Source organism: Petaurus breviceps, unplaced genomic scaffold, assembly GCF_028583685.1.
Source record: "Petaurus breviceps papuanus isolate PSGF00001 unplaced genomic scaffold, PetGlider_PUasm1.0 187, whole genome shotgun sequence".
Lineage (NCBI taxonomy): Eukaryota > Metazoa > Chordata > Mammalia > Diprotodontia > Petauridae > Petaurus > Petaurus breviceps.
The window spans coordinates 24,238,144-24,250,730 of record NW_027185799.1 but is presented as its reverse complement, the minus strand read 5'-3'; the positions used below and the strand labels follow the sequence as shown (position 1 = coordinate 24,250,730).

The 12,587-nt window shown below is 41.7% G+C and overlaps 1 pseudogene; it reads right to left on the bottom strand.

The window, feature by feature from the left end:
• Positions 1 to 335: 335 nt before the first annotated feature.
• Positions 336 to 8,138, bottom strand: LOC138163065 (splicing factor 3A subunit 3 pseudogene; annotated as a pseudogene).
• Between the last annotated feature and the right edge of the window lie 4,449 nt (positions 8,139 to 12,587).

Genomic DNA, 12,587 nt, shown 5'->3' with positions numbered 1-12,587 from the left:
TCCTTGTGTAACTACCAACTAACATATGAACAGGGATCATAGGATCATAGACCGACAGTCAGAGACTATCTTCTCCAATCCCTACATATATGTATCAAATCATTAAAGATATAAAACAAACAATAGGAATTTAGGCAAAATTTTTCCAGAACATTTTTTAATACAAAACAAAAGATTGAAAATATTTCAAACCTTCACTATGTCCACATTTTTTCTCTTCACAAGACATATGCTAGAATGTTAGATCGTGTAGCAGAGTCTTTGGGCATATGTGCTTGTGTAGAATAGAAATAAGTGAAATCCTAGAATGCTCAACCAATTCATGGAGCTTGTCCTCAAGATGATAGAGCAGTCCATGGCATTTTTAAGTCCTCCTACATCTTCTTATGCACAAGGTTTCCAGTGGCAACCTCACATCCTTGCTCAGTGTCTGACTGCCACCATACATAAGACTTTTGCACTTTTAACTTGGCCCCAAACGAGAGAGCATCTTCAACCTGGGTAACATCAGCAAAGTGAGCTGCATTTAGAATGCCCAAGTACCTCATGACATGAGCAAGGCAATTCTGCAAAGTGCCTCTGGAAGGCCTTGGGTGTTCAGTAGGTGTACTTTCCTTTCCTTAGGGAGATCAAAGATGGATAGGTACAAGATATAATAGAGTTTTTCAGATAACTTTCAAACGAATATACTTGAGGTAATCGTCATGAAGGTCCAGTAAAAGCCATAAGCTACTTCGTTTATGAACTCTCAGCTTTGTGCCTCTTCTCTAGGATCTCTTTGGCTTTCAGAAGCTCTTCAGATTCCACTGACCTAGCAAACAAATCTCATCTGGGCACTTCCACAGGAATTCTTTTTATTCATTTGAGTCTGCTGTAGAATTGTCCAGAGTCATTGGTCCTGATGTAGTACTGAGCTCTTCCTTTCCTAACCCATCCTGTTTAGGGTTCCCAATGAATTCTCTCTACCTGTCCTGCACAGCCCACATAGGATGGTCCAAGGTGATCCGATCCTCCTCTTCAAGTATCTCTGGGGGGTCTCCAAGACCACCTCCATGTCTCACCTCATAACGGAGCTACAAGGCAGCTCAAGGCACTCAGTCTCCGTGCCTTACCTTGGGACACCAAGGCTCCACCCTCTCCAGGAGTCATTACTATTATTTAAATAGGAAAGTTGACAACAAGGAAGAAAATAAACATTTATTAAGCATGTACCAGGAACTGTGCTAAGCACTGATACAAATATTATCTCATTCAATCCTCAGGACAGCTCTGTGAAGGAGGTGCTATTACTATCCCCATTTTGCAGAGGAGGAAACCGAGGCAGGTAGAGGTTAAGTGACTCGTCCAGGGTCACAGTGAGGCCAGATTTAGCCTCAGGGCTTCCTGACTTCAGGCCCAACTGTATATATCACTTTAAGTTTTGCAAAGTACTTTACCATAGTATCTCATTTTAACCTGAAACGGCCCTAGGAGGTAGGCACTGTTGTCATCTCTGTTACAGATAAGAAAACTGAAGCTCCGTGATTTGCCTTTGATGACACTTTGATGAGTGTCTGAAGCAGGAGCTGAACTCAGGTCTTCCTAACTTACTATCCAGCACTACTGTGACACTCAGCTGCCTCTAAGTCATCTTAGTATTTTATGGAATCCTAGGTTTTAAATCTGGAAGGAACCTGGAGCTCAGATAAGGGAAATGACTTGCCCACAGTTTCATAAGCAGAAAGTATCTGAACCTCTTCTTCATGTCTCTGTCCTGAGCTAGTCCCCTTACAGGAAGCTGTCAGCCTGGGCATAGAACAATAGGAGACAGGAATGGCTGGGGTAAGGATGGGGTGAGGTAGGTGAGTGCAGAGAGAGCCCACACACTTTGTCATGGGGAACAGAGGGCTGTTGTTATGACAGACCCCATAGCAGGATTTTTAGGCAAGAGCATCTTAAACAGCCTGCCAAGGCCTCCTCTCCACAGCAGTGAGGTTGTGGCTCCCCTAGAAGCATGCCTGAGGGCTGCCTGCTGGCAGAGAACTTGTAAGGAGACAAAAACTTCCCCTCTCTATTTTTCGGTTTGTTTTTCTCTTAGCTTTGGCATCTGGCCTCATTTAATTTTTTTAAATGGTAAAACATTATGCCTCCTTGCTCCCAAGATACCCCCTACCACCAGTGCTCTGTTTTGTTGGAATGTCAAATGGTATGGATAGGGCAGATCTATAAGCAGGGGGATTGGGAGAGCTTCTTTAGAGGGTTCTAGGATTAAGGAGTCACAGGGACCTTTGAGCTCTTCTAGACCAAAAATTCCTTATTGTATCTGTGTCCCATACCCCTTTGTCAATCTGATCAAGCCTATGAACCTGCTTCAGAAGAATGTCTTTAAAAGCCTAAAACAAAATATATAATGTTACAAGAGAAACCAGTTATATTGGAATATAGTCATAAAAATATTTCTAAAACAAGCTCACAGACACCAGGTTAAGAACCCAAGTTCTAGACAACTCCTTCAATTTACAAACTTAAGAACCCCTGTTCTAGTGACTTGCCCAAGGTCACACAACTAGCAGAGCTTACCCACCTCTTTTGACACAAAATCCAACACTCTCTACTCAGCCCCAGTATGCCTTATATGGTGTGACTGGAGAAGCTCCATGTTGTGCCAGTGTAGTGAGCACATGGTCTGGATCTCACATTCTATTACTGGAATAACTTTGTGACCTTCTGCAGATCTTTTAACTTTCCTGAACCCCAGGTTGCTGAGCTGTAAAATGAAGAGTTTGGACTAGATGCCCTCTAAGTTCCTCTCTAGGAAGGATCCCTTCTTTCCTCCAGTTAAAAACAACTCTTCCAATTGCTTTGACAAAATACTTAACATTTTAGAAAATCCCTTAATAAAAAGCAAATATCCTTAGGTTGGAGAATGCCTTCTGGAAAGCAAAGAAGACTGGCAAGGTTGGAAGGAAAAGGTCATTATAGGAGGGGAAGAGGACACTGAATAGTGGTGTGGGTGTCTATCAGAATATTGGTTCTACCTTACATTTCTGGTAAAGACTTAGCACTATCCAGTGTGGCCCTACCCCCACCTTCACTCCCAAAGGGATGGTAAACCCCCTTGAAGGTGGATATTATTTCTTTTTTGTGATTGTATTCCTGGCTCCTATCACAGTACCTGACATATTAGCGGGCTTTGTGAGTGATTTTGTTTTGGCCTGGACATGTGACTTCATGAGTATAGGGAACCTTTTTACCAATGCGTATCTTCAACAACTTGATATATTATAAAAGTTCCCAAGACATAGAGAAGTCAGATGACCTGTCTAGGGTTCTATCACCAGAGTTTAGAGTTGAATCTAAGTCTTTGCTACACTGAAGCTATTCTCTTTCCATTATATATATACCTCCTGTCAGTCTGGCACCTAGTGAATGGTTAACCAATGCTTGTTGAATGAATGTTGAATGGACAGCAAGGGATCATAGAACTATAACATCACATCAAATGGACAGAAAATCCTGTCTTTATTTTACAGATGGGAAACTAAGGTTCAGAGACCTGCCCAAACCAGTTCTTTTATACCCAATCCAGAGTTTTTCTCATCAGACCAGTTTGCCATAATGACCATGTTATGACATAGGGAGATAAAGAAGTTGTTAATCATCTTTTCAATAGATATAGCACTGATGCCCACAGAGGTGAACTTGTCCAAGGTCCCATAAACAGTGACAGAACCAGGACTGTAACTCTAGGCCTTGAATGAATATTAGGTAGACCTGCTTTCCCGACTTGTCCTCAATGATGAGCCCTGATAGACTCTTTCCTTTCTTATTCTGCAACTGTAACCATTTGCTGGCAGAGAAGGAGCTTATGTCTTCCACCTCCCTTCTCCTCTTCTTTCTTCTAAGCAAAAACATAGCCAATACAGGTGCTCCATTTTTTAAGAACAATCTATATTCTTCAAGCATTATGAACTCAGTCGGATTTTGTCCAGTCCTCTGAATTTACCCATCTTTCCTCCCAATGCCTTGAAACGCACCTCACAACCTGCACCTTAGGAGAAGCAGAACCATTTTTCTCCACTTTTTATAACTCGCATACTGATGAGTCAAGCTGCATTGCATTGCCCACATTTCACAAGTTTTCCTGTTTTTAGATTGCTCTTATCCATCACTTTCTCATCTGAAAACTAGCTGTGAATTGTCCTTCATTCACAGAAACTCTTTGCATTCGCAAGTCCCCGGTGAACCCACTGTGAGTTTTTATCTGGGCATCTACATTTGCTTAGCCATGCTGTCAGGAAGAAACAGAGTGGGAATCATAGGGAAGAAGACATCAGAAAGAAATTACAATCAAAAGAGTGAAGTGTGAATCCCAGACCATTGATCTTATTACAGAGTAACGGACAGGTTAGTACTGAGTAATGGACATGTTAGTACCGTAGGGGAAACAATCATGTTTTTAGTGACCCTAGTTTTCCTTCTATTTCTTTTTCTTTCCTTCTTGTATCAAAGGATCATAGATTTAGAACTGGAAGAAATCTTAGAATTCATTTAGTCTAATCCTTTCATTTTACAGATGAGGAAACTGAGACCCACAAGGGTTAAATCACACTGTCCGCAGGTAGTAAGGGGTGAACTTGGATTCACATCCAGGTCTTCTGACTCCAAATTTAGTGCTGTTTTCCTTATACCTCCTGTGGCATGTGAACCAGCTGCAACAGCAGTATAAATTGGAAGTCAACCCTTCCTTCCAACTCTCACCCTACCTAGATTCTAACCTCTGAATGGAGAAGCAAACCAGACTTGACTGAGTTTCTATAAAGTAGGGCCTTCAAAAGCCTAGAGGGATGGAAGAAGGATTTGAGATAACCAGACCTTGACTCATCAGACCCAGACTAATGGTGAGGCTGGTGTTAGTTCAATTGTAGCAGAGAGAAAAGGGGCCATATTCTTTCTTGATCGTATCAGCTGATGGTTCTGGCAAAGAAGTGCCATGGTGTCCATCAAGAAACATATCACCCCTGCCTGCTATGAAAGCACTGGCTCCTTCCATGAAGCAGTGAAGAATGAGCTTGTCGTTTATCAGCAGAGTCAAGGAATTATTTATTTTTACCACATCATGTAGTGAACCCAGTCATTTCAAAATGAAGGTGAAGCTCCCTCAGCTAGAGTGAAGAGAATGGGAGAGAGCCCACTTGGCCTCCTAAGGGCCATAAAGAGCATAGACTTCCTGGTAAAGATACTGGAGCAGTTTGCCATTTCCTTCCCAATCATTTTACAGATGAGAAAACTGAGGTCAAGTGTGTTAAGGAAGTTGCCCAGAGTCACACAGTATGTAAGTGTCTGAAGCTGCATTTGAACTCAGGTCTTTCTGACTCCAGGCCTGGCACTTCTGGAGGAAGTTGGGGCTAGGGAAGACTGTGGCATGAGATGACTCACCATGACTGATTACAGTTTAAAATATTTGAACAAGGTATAAAAAGACTTTGGGGATTCCACTCTGAGGGCAAAAAACATGCCAAGCCCTTAGCCAGGGACTCAAGGCTGCAAGCTGTCCTCAATTCACCTTAAAAAGAAAAGTTTTATTAATGCTTAAAAACAAAAAACTCCCTTTGGAATAACTTACATTACTCTTCCCTCATCACACAGGTATATCTTGCCATAGAATTCTTCCTTATAAATAGGAAATGTGGCAGCTAGGTAGTGCAGTAGATAGACTGCCTGTAGTGGAGGGCTGCCCATTTCCCTGCCTTCCTCTGGAATCCCTCTTCTCCCTCTTCTCTACCTACATCAAGGTTCAGTTCTAATCTCATAAGCATAGTTGGTTACATGAATTAAAAAATGAATTTTTTTAAAAGCATTTTTTCAGTAACATATGCAAAGCACTGTGCTGTGCTAAGTGGAGGGAGTATAAAAAAGGAAAGTGAGACACTCACTGCTCTCAAGGAGTTCCCATTCTAATGGGGGAAGTACCAAACAACAGTCATCATGCATTCATTAAGTGGCACATTTCCTGAAAAACTTACTAGAGCCTTTCTGGGAACAACTGAGTGCCATTCCTTAGTCTCAGTTAATATGCTAAAGTAGATGCAGCAAATTGGAAGCAATGAAATCCCTACAAGTCAAGCCACCCAAGTTATGAATTATACCTCTGGGTAGGGAGTGTGTATGTCTGTGTTTGTGTATGTGTGTGTGTGTGTGTGTGTGTGTGTGTGTGTGTGTGTGTATGGGGGAACTATTGCAAAACGGCAACTTTGAAAAGTGTATGTATCACATTGATGTAGATATGGCCCAAATAATAGGAATTTAGACAAATTTTGTTTTTTTGCAGAACTTTTTTTTGCAAGAAAGCTGGAGTTAAGTGACATGCTCAGGGTCACACAGTAGTAAGTGTCAAGTGTCTGAGGCCAGATTTGAACTTGGGTCCTCCTGATACCAGGGCTCTATCCACTGTGCCATCTAGCTGCCCCAGAACCCTTTTTACTATAAAGCAAAAAATTAAATATATTTCAGACCTTCACTATGTCTACATTTCTTCTCTCCATGAGACACATGCTATAATATTAGATCTTATACTAGAGTTTGTAGGAACATGTGCTTGTGTGGGAGTGGAAAAATGCCAAATCCTAGAATGCTCAACCATTCATGGAGCTTGTCCTCAAGACACCAGAGCAGTTTACAGCATTTCAAGTCCTCATATGTTTTCTTATTTACAATATTTCCACTGGAATCCTCATACAATGTCAGTCTGCAACCATTCAGAAGCCTTCTGCAGTTTCGACTTGGCCCAAAAAGAGGGAATATCTTCAATCTGGGGAACTCAGCAAAGTGAGCTGTATTTGGAATGCCCAAGCACCTCAGGTCATGAACATGGCCATTCTTCAAAGTGCCTCTGGGAGGCCTTGGGTGTTCAGGAGGTGTTCTTCTCAAAAATCTCAGTTATAGTTGATAGTGAAGCCGCGTAGCTGATACAGACAGTAGGGAATGGGTTTGCCATCCCAACCCAGGGGCAGGTTTCTGGGGGTATAAATTATTCTCTTTACGTTCACTCTTACTTATTCGTTCTTCTTCTTCCTCCTCTCTTTTCTCTTCTTTCCCTGCCTGTTTGTGTTGCACACTTTCGTGTGAGATGGTAGTACTCCCCAAGAATCTACATATTTGTGGATCTGGGCTTTAAGGAAAGCAATATCTTTCTTTTTCTCATTGTCCTTCTTGGTCCTCTTCGATTTGGTATTCTTAGTAAACAGAGGAGTCAAGTGATTCCAGGGGCTTACCTTTCATGCTGAATAGTCTCTGTGCCACCACATTTCAGTCCTAAAGTCAAGAGAGAACATTTTAGTTTGTTCAGGCACAAGGAGGCCAACTCCTTCTAGGGGGAAAACACAGAGAGGTCAAGATGGGTTCCAGTGTGGGTCAGTGAGTTGCTTGTCTCTTTTGGCCAGTCTGGCAAGGTACCATTTTCCCACTTCTCAAATTCATTCAGAGTCTTCCCAAACAGCTTATTCTGGTTTTGTACGGGTTTTACCTCGTCCATATAGTCCTGGAGGTATCCAAGCATTTCTCCAGGTACCTCTTGTACTCTGCATTCTTCCTTTCCTTGGGAATACCAAATTACTGGTCAAAGATAGGCAGCTACATAATATAATTTAGTTTCTCAGATATTTTCCAGTAAAATACTTAAAGTAACAGTCATGAAGTTTCAGGTAAGGGCCATATCCTTCATCCGTGAACTCCAAGTTTTGTGCCTCTTCACTGATGTTGGTACACAAATCTCATTCGGGCGCTTCCGCAGTAATTCTCTTTCTCCATTTAAGTCTCTCTGAATTAAGTCAGAATTCTACATAGTCATTTGGTCCTGATGTACTGAGCTCTTCCTTTCCCAACCTATCCTGGCCATCATACAAACCTTTCAGGCTCCCACTGAATTCCATTTACCTGCCTTGCACTGCCCACAAGTCTGAGCTAATCTGATCGTGTAATGTGGACACCTTAAAGAGCATTTCCTTGGCCATGATGCCCATGAGCTACTCCTTCTCTCCAAAGCAACCACTCTGGGTGTCCAAGATCATCTCCAGGCTCCCTGCACTATGTGCACCTCTCACAAGCAGCTGCCTCGGCAGGAAGCTGAAGTTAAAGTCATGGCCAGAAATTGCCACCATCACCTGTGCAGCTCAGTCTCCAGTCTGGTCAACCTCCTGTGCCTCACCCCCAGGGATGCCAAGGCTCTGCCCCAAGCTTCCACCCTTGCCGGAAGCCCTTTTATTCCCTGTAGGAAAGTTGGCAACAAGGGAAGAAGGAAAGAAGAGCTTATTAATCATGTATTATGTGCCAGGGACTAGTGCTAAGCATGCATGCAAATGTTATCTGATTCAGTCCTCATGACAAGCCTGTGAGGTAGCAGAGAAAAATGAGACAGGCAGAAGTTATTCCATTTTGTGGAGGAGGAAACTGAGGCAGGCAGAGTAAGTGAGGCCAGATTTAGCCTCAGGGCTTCCTGACTTCAGGCCCAACTGTACATATCACTTTAAGGTTTGCAAAGTACTTTGCAATCGTATCTCATTTTCATCTGACAACAATCCTAGCAGGTATGTGTTGTTGTCATCTCTATGTTACAGATGAGAAAATTAATTTGCCTTTGATGGCACAGGTAGTGTCTGAAGGAGCTGAACTCAGGTTTCCCTAACTTCCTATCCAACACTATGGTGACACTTAGCTGCCTCTAAGTCATCTTAGTATTTCATGGAACCTGGAGCTCAGGTAATGGAAATGACTTGCTCACAGTCTCATAAGCAGAAAGTACCTGAACCTCTTCTTGATGTCTCTGTCCTGAGCTGGTCCCCTTACAGGAAGCTGTCAGCCTGGGCATAAAACAATAGGAGACAGGAACGGCCTGGGTAAGGATGGGGTGAGGTAAGTGAGGGCAGAGAGAGCCCACACACTTTGTCATGGGGAACAGAGGGCTCTTTTTATGCCAGAGGCCATAGCAGGATTTTTAGGCAAGAGCATCTTAAACAGCCTGCCAAGGCCTCCTCTCCACAGCAGTGAGGTTGTGGCTCCCCTAGAAGCATGCCTCAGGGCTGCCTGCTGGCAGAGAACTTGTAAGAAGCCAAAAACTCTCCCTCTCCATTTTTCGGTTTGTTTTTCTCTTAGCTTTGGCATCTGACCTCTTTTAATTTTTTTAAATGGTAAAACATTATGCCTCCTTGCTCCCAAGATATCCTCTACCACCAGTGACCTGTTTTGTTGGTATGTCCCATGGTGTTGATGGGGCAGATCTATAAGCACGGGGAATGGGAGGGTTTCTTTAGAGGGTCCTAGGATTAAGGAGTCAGAGGAACTTTTGAGCACTTCTAGACCAAAAATTCCTTATTGTATCTGTGTCCCAGACTCCTTTGTCAATCCGACTAAGCCTATGGACCCTCCTCAGATCAATATCTTTAAAAGCCTAAGACAGTACATACTATTACAAAGGAGACCAGTTATATTGGAATACAGTCATAAAAATATTTTTAAAACAAGCTCATAGTCACCAGGTTAAGAACGCAAATTTTAGACAAACTTCCTCAAGTTATAAACTTAAGAACTTCTGTTCTACTGATTTGTCCAAGGTCACACAGCTAGCAGAGCTTACCCACCTCTTTTGACACAAAATCCTGCACTCTGTACTCAGGCCCAGTATTTCTTGTATGGTGTGACTGGAAAAACTCCACTCTGTGGCAATGAAGGGAGAATGTAGCCTGACTTTGATCTCACATTCACATATTGCTTGAATAGCTGTGTGACCTTGTACAGATCATTTAACTTTTCTGAACCCCAGGTTTCTGAGCTGTGAAACGAAGAGTTTGGATTAGATGCCCTCTAAGGCCCTCTCTAGGTAGGATCCCCTCTCTCCTGCTTCAGTTAAAAACAACTCTTCCAAACGCTTTGACAAAATACCTATATATTTTTTTTAACATTTTAGAAAATTCCTCACTAAGAAATAAATATTCTTAGGTGGACGAATAATTTCTGGACAGGAAAGAAGGCTGGCAAGGTTGGGAGGAAAAGATCATTATAGGAAGGGGAAAGGGCATTGAATTAGACAAGGGTGTTAGAACCAAGGGTTACTTCCTTTTTGTTGCTGTTTTTTTTTTTTTTTTGCCTCCAATTGGATCTTGGTGATATTTAGGACTCATCTTTCTCATGTTTTTCATTTCATGTTAAGGCAAATATCCATTCACTACTTGAAGAAGTACTATTAAGTATTCTATGTTTTTCTGCCTGTTACTGAAAGATCTTAAAAAATGAGATAACTGTATAATGGATAGAGTTCTGGGCCAGAGTTGGGAAGACAAGAATTAAAATCTGGCTTCAAATTCTAACTAGCTGTGTGACTCTGGATGAGTCACTTAACCTCGGACTTTCTACTTTCATTTCCTCAGTTTTAAAATTCAGGTTGTGTTAAGGATCAAAATAGGTAATATTTGTAAAAATAACTGAGCATAGTACCTGGCACATAGTAGGCAATTAATGGATTATTATTTCCCTTTTAAAAATGCTATATTCTTCATAGGAAAGTGCTAAGTAAGTTCTGAAAGGATAACTAACATCAGGGTCTGAACAGAAACTCCCACTGAAGTTCCCTTCTAAGACAGAAAAGCAGTGTGAGGTTGTGGAGACAACAATGGGTGTAGAGAGAGAATATCTGGCTTTGGATCTTGCCTCTAATGGTACTATGATGCTGGGCAATGAAAATTTGTTGAACTCTTCTGATGTGCTAGGCACTGGAGAGATACAATATGAATACAAAAATGGACAGATGATATAATCCCTGCCATAAAGGATCTTCCATCCTCTCTGCAAAGACAACGTGTATGATATAGACATATTTTTGTTGGCTGGGGATGAATTAACAGTTGGGAAGATCAAGAAAGGCTTCACATAGGTGGTAGCATTTGATTCGAGTTGCAAGGGAAAATGGGGTTTTTAGGAAGCAGAAGTGAAGAGCCACAGCATTCCATTCAGAGAGATAGCCAGTGTCCTGGGGGAGAAGGAGAAAGAAGATAAGTTTGGTTGAACCAAGGAGTGCATGAAGGAAAGTAATGTAAGGACTGTAATAAAGTGGGAAAGATAGGGTGGAACATGTTATTAAGGGCACAAATAGTTCCTACCCTTAAGGAGTTTACATTGAAGAAAAAACTTATTTTTGTGTGTTTGTATTTCTAGTGCTTGGTACAGTGCCTTGCATATAGAAGGCACCTGATAAATACTTGCTGATTTGGTTTAAATTAAATTGGGAAGGGGCGGCTAGGTGGTGCAGTGAATAGAGCATCGGCCCTATAGTCAGGAGGACCTGAGTTCAAATCCAGCCTAAAGATACTTAACAGTTACTAGCTGTGTGACCTTGGGTAAGTAACTTGACCCCAATTGCCTTTCCCCTCCAAAAAAGAAAACAAAACAAAAATTAAATTAGGGATGGGATGTGTATGGATATAAAATTTAGACAGACAATTAAAATATAATTTGAGGAAGGAAAATGCACTAACAAACAGGTGATTATAAATGAACTTTGTGTTAGAGCTCTGGTGAGAGGATGACAGATAATATAAAGGGAGAAGTTGGAAAAGAGAAGCTTTTGATTATATAAGGCTCTCTGAAGGGCTGTATTGCATTGGATCAGTCTGTGTTAGCATGATAAGTACACTCCTTGTGGGTGGATCAAGTCAAACAGGCAATAGACCTTAAAGACAATTTAGCCTGAGTCTGTATGTTTCTCTACTACCCCCAACCTTCAGGGGGATATGGAAGAAGGAGTAACTAGGACAAGTCTGAGGGCTAACATATGCTTACTTCCCAAAGTGCTCAACTTGTATTTCATCGTTTCTCTCCCAGTACAAAGTACTGAGAACATTGGCACTCCCTCCATGTCGATTGACTGACCTACTGTTTATTCTAAGCTTATATCACTTGATAAGTGTTAAATAGGACGTTAATGGAAAACAGTAGGGATTCAACATCATTATAGGGAAGAACAATGTGAGTATGCACTTGCAATAGATGAAGAAAACAAGAGATCAAGGGAAATATGGGTGAAAAATGAAGACTGGAAACTGATAGTAACGGATTTCAGAATTTCAGAGCTTGAAGGGACAAGAGATCCAGTCCAATCCTTGTATCTTATATGTAAGAAACCTGAGCCCCTGATAGGTAATGTACTGTATTGAAAATGGCAGAGCTGAGATTAGAATCCAGGTCTCTTGGTTTCTAGTTGACACAAGGAGATGTCTGTGAAAGCTGGAGATCTGCTAACAAATATTTGCTTGGATTGGGTAATAAGTTGGTTGGAATCCTGGAGGGCATCTAGTTTTGTACGACTGACAAATGGAAGACTGACTGAGACATCTCCCAAGCTGGATAAGAAAGGTTACTTACCTACCAACCTACCTACCCAACTGCATATCTTCCTGCCTATCTACCTATCTGTCTAATAGCCTAGTCAATTTTTAAACCATTTAAAATAGTTTTGTCACACTCAAAACCTGAACTGAGTATGATACTGTTGATAACATACTAGGAATGGGGTAGGGGAAATAGAGCAGGGAGAAATGACAAGAGACAAAGTGTTACAA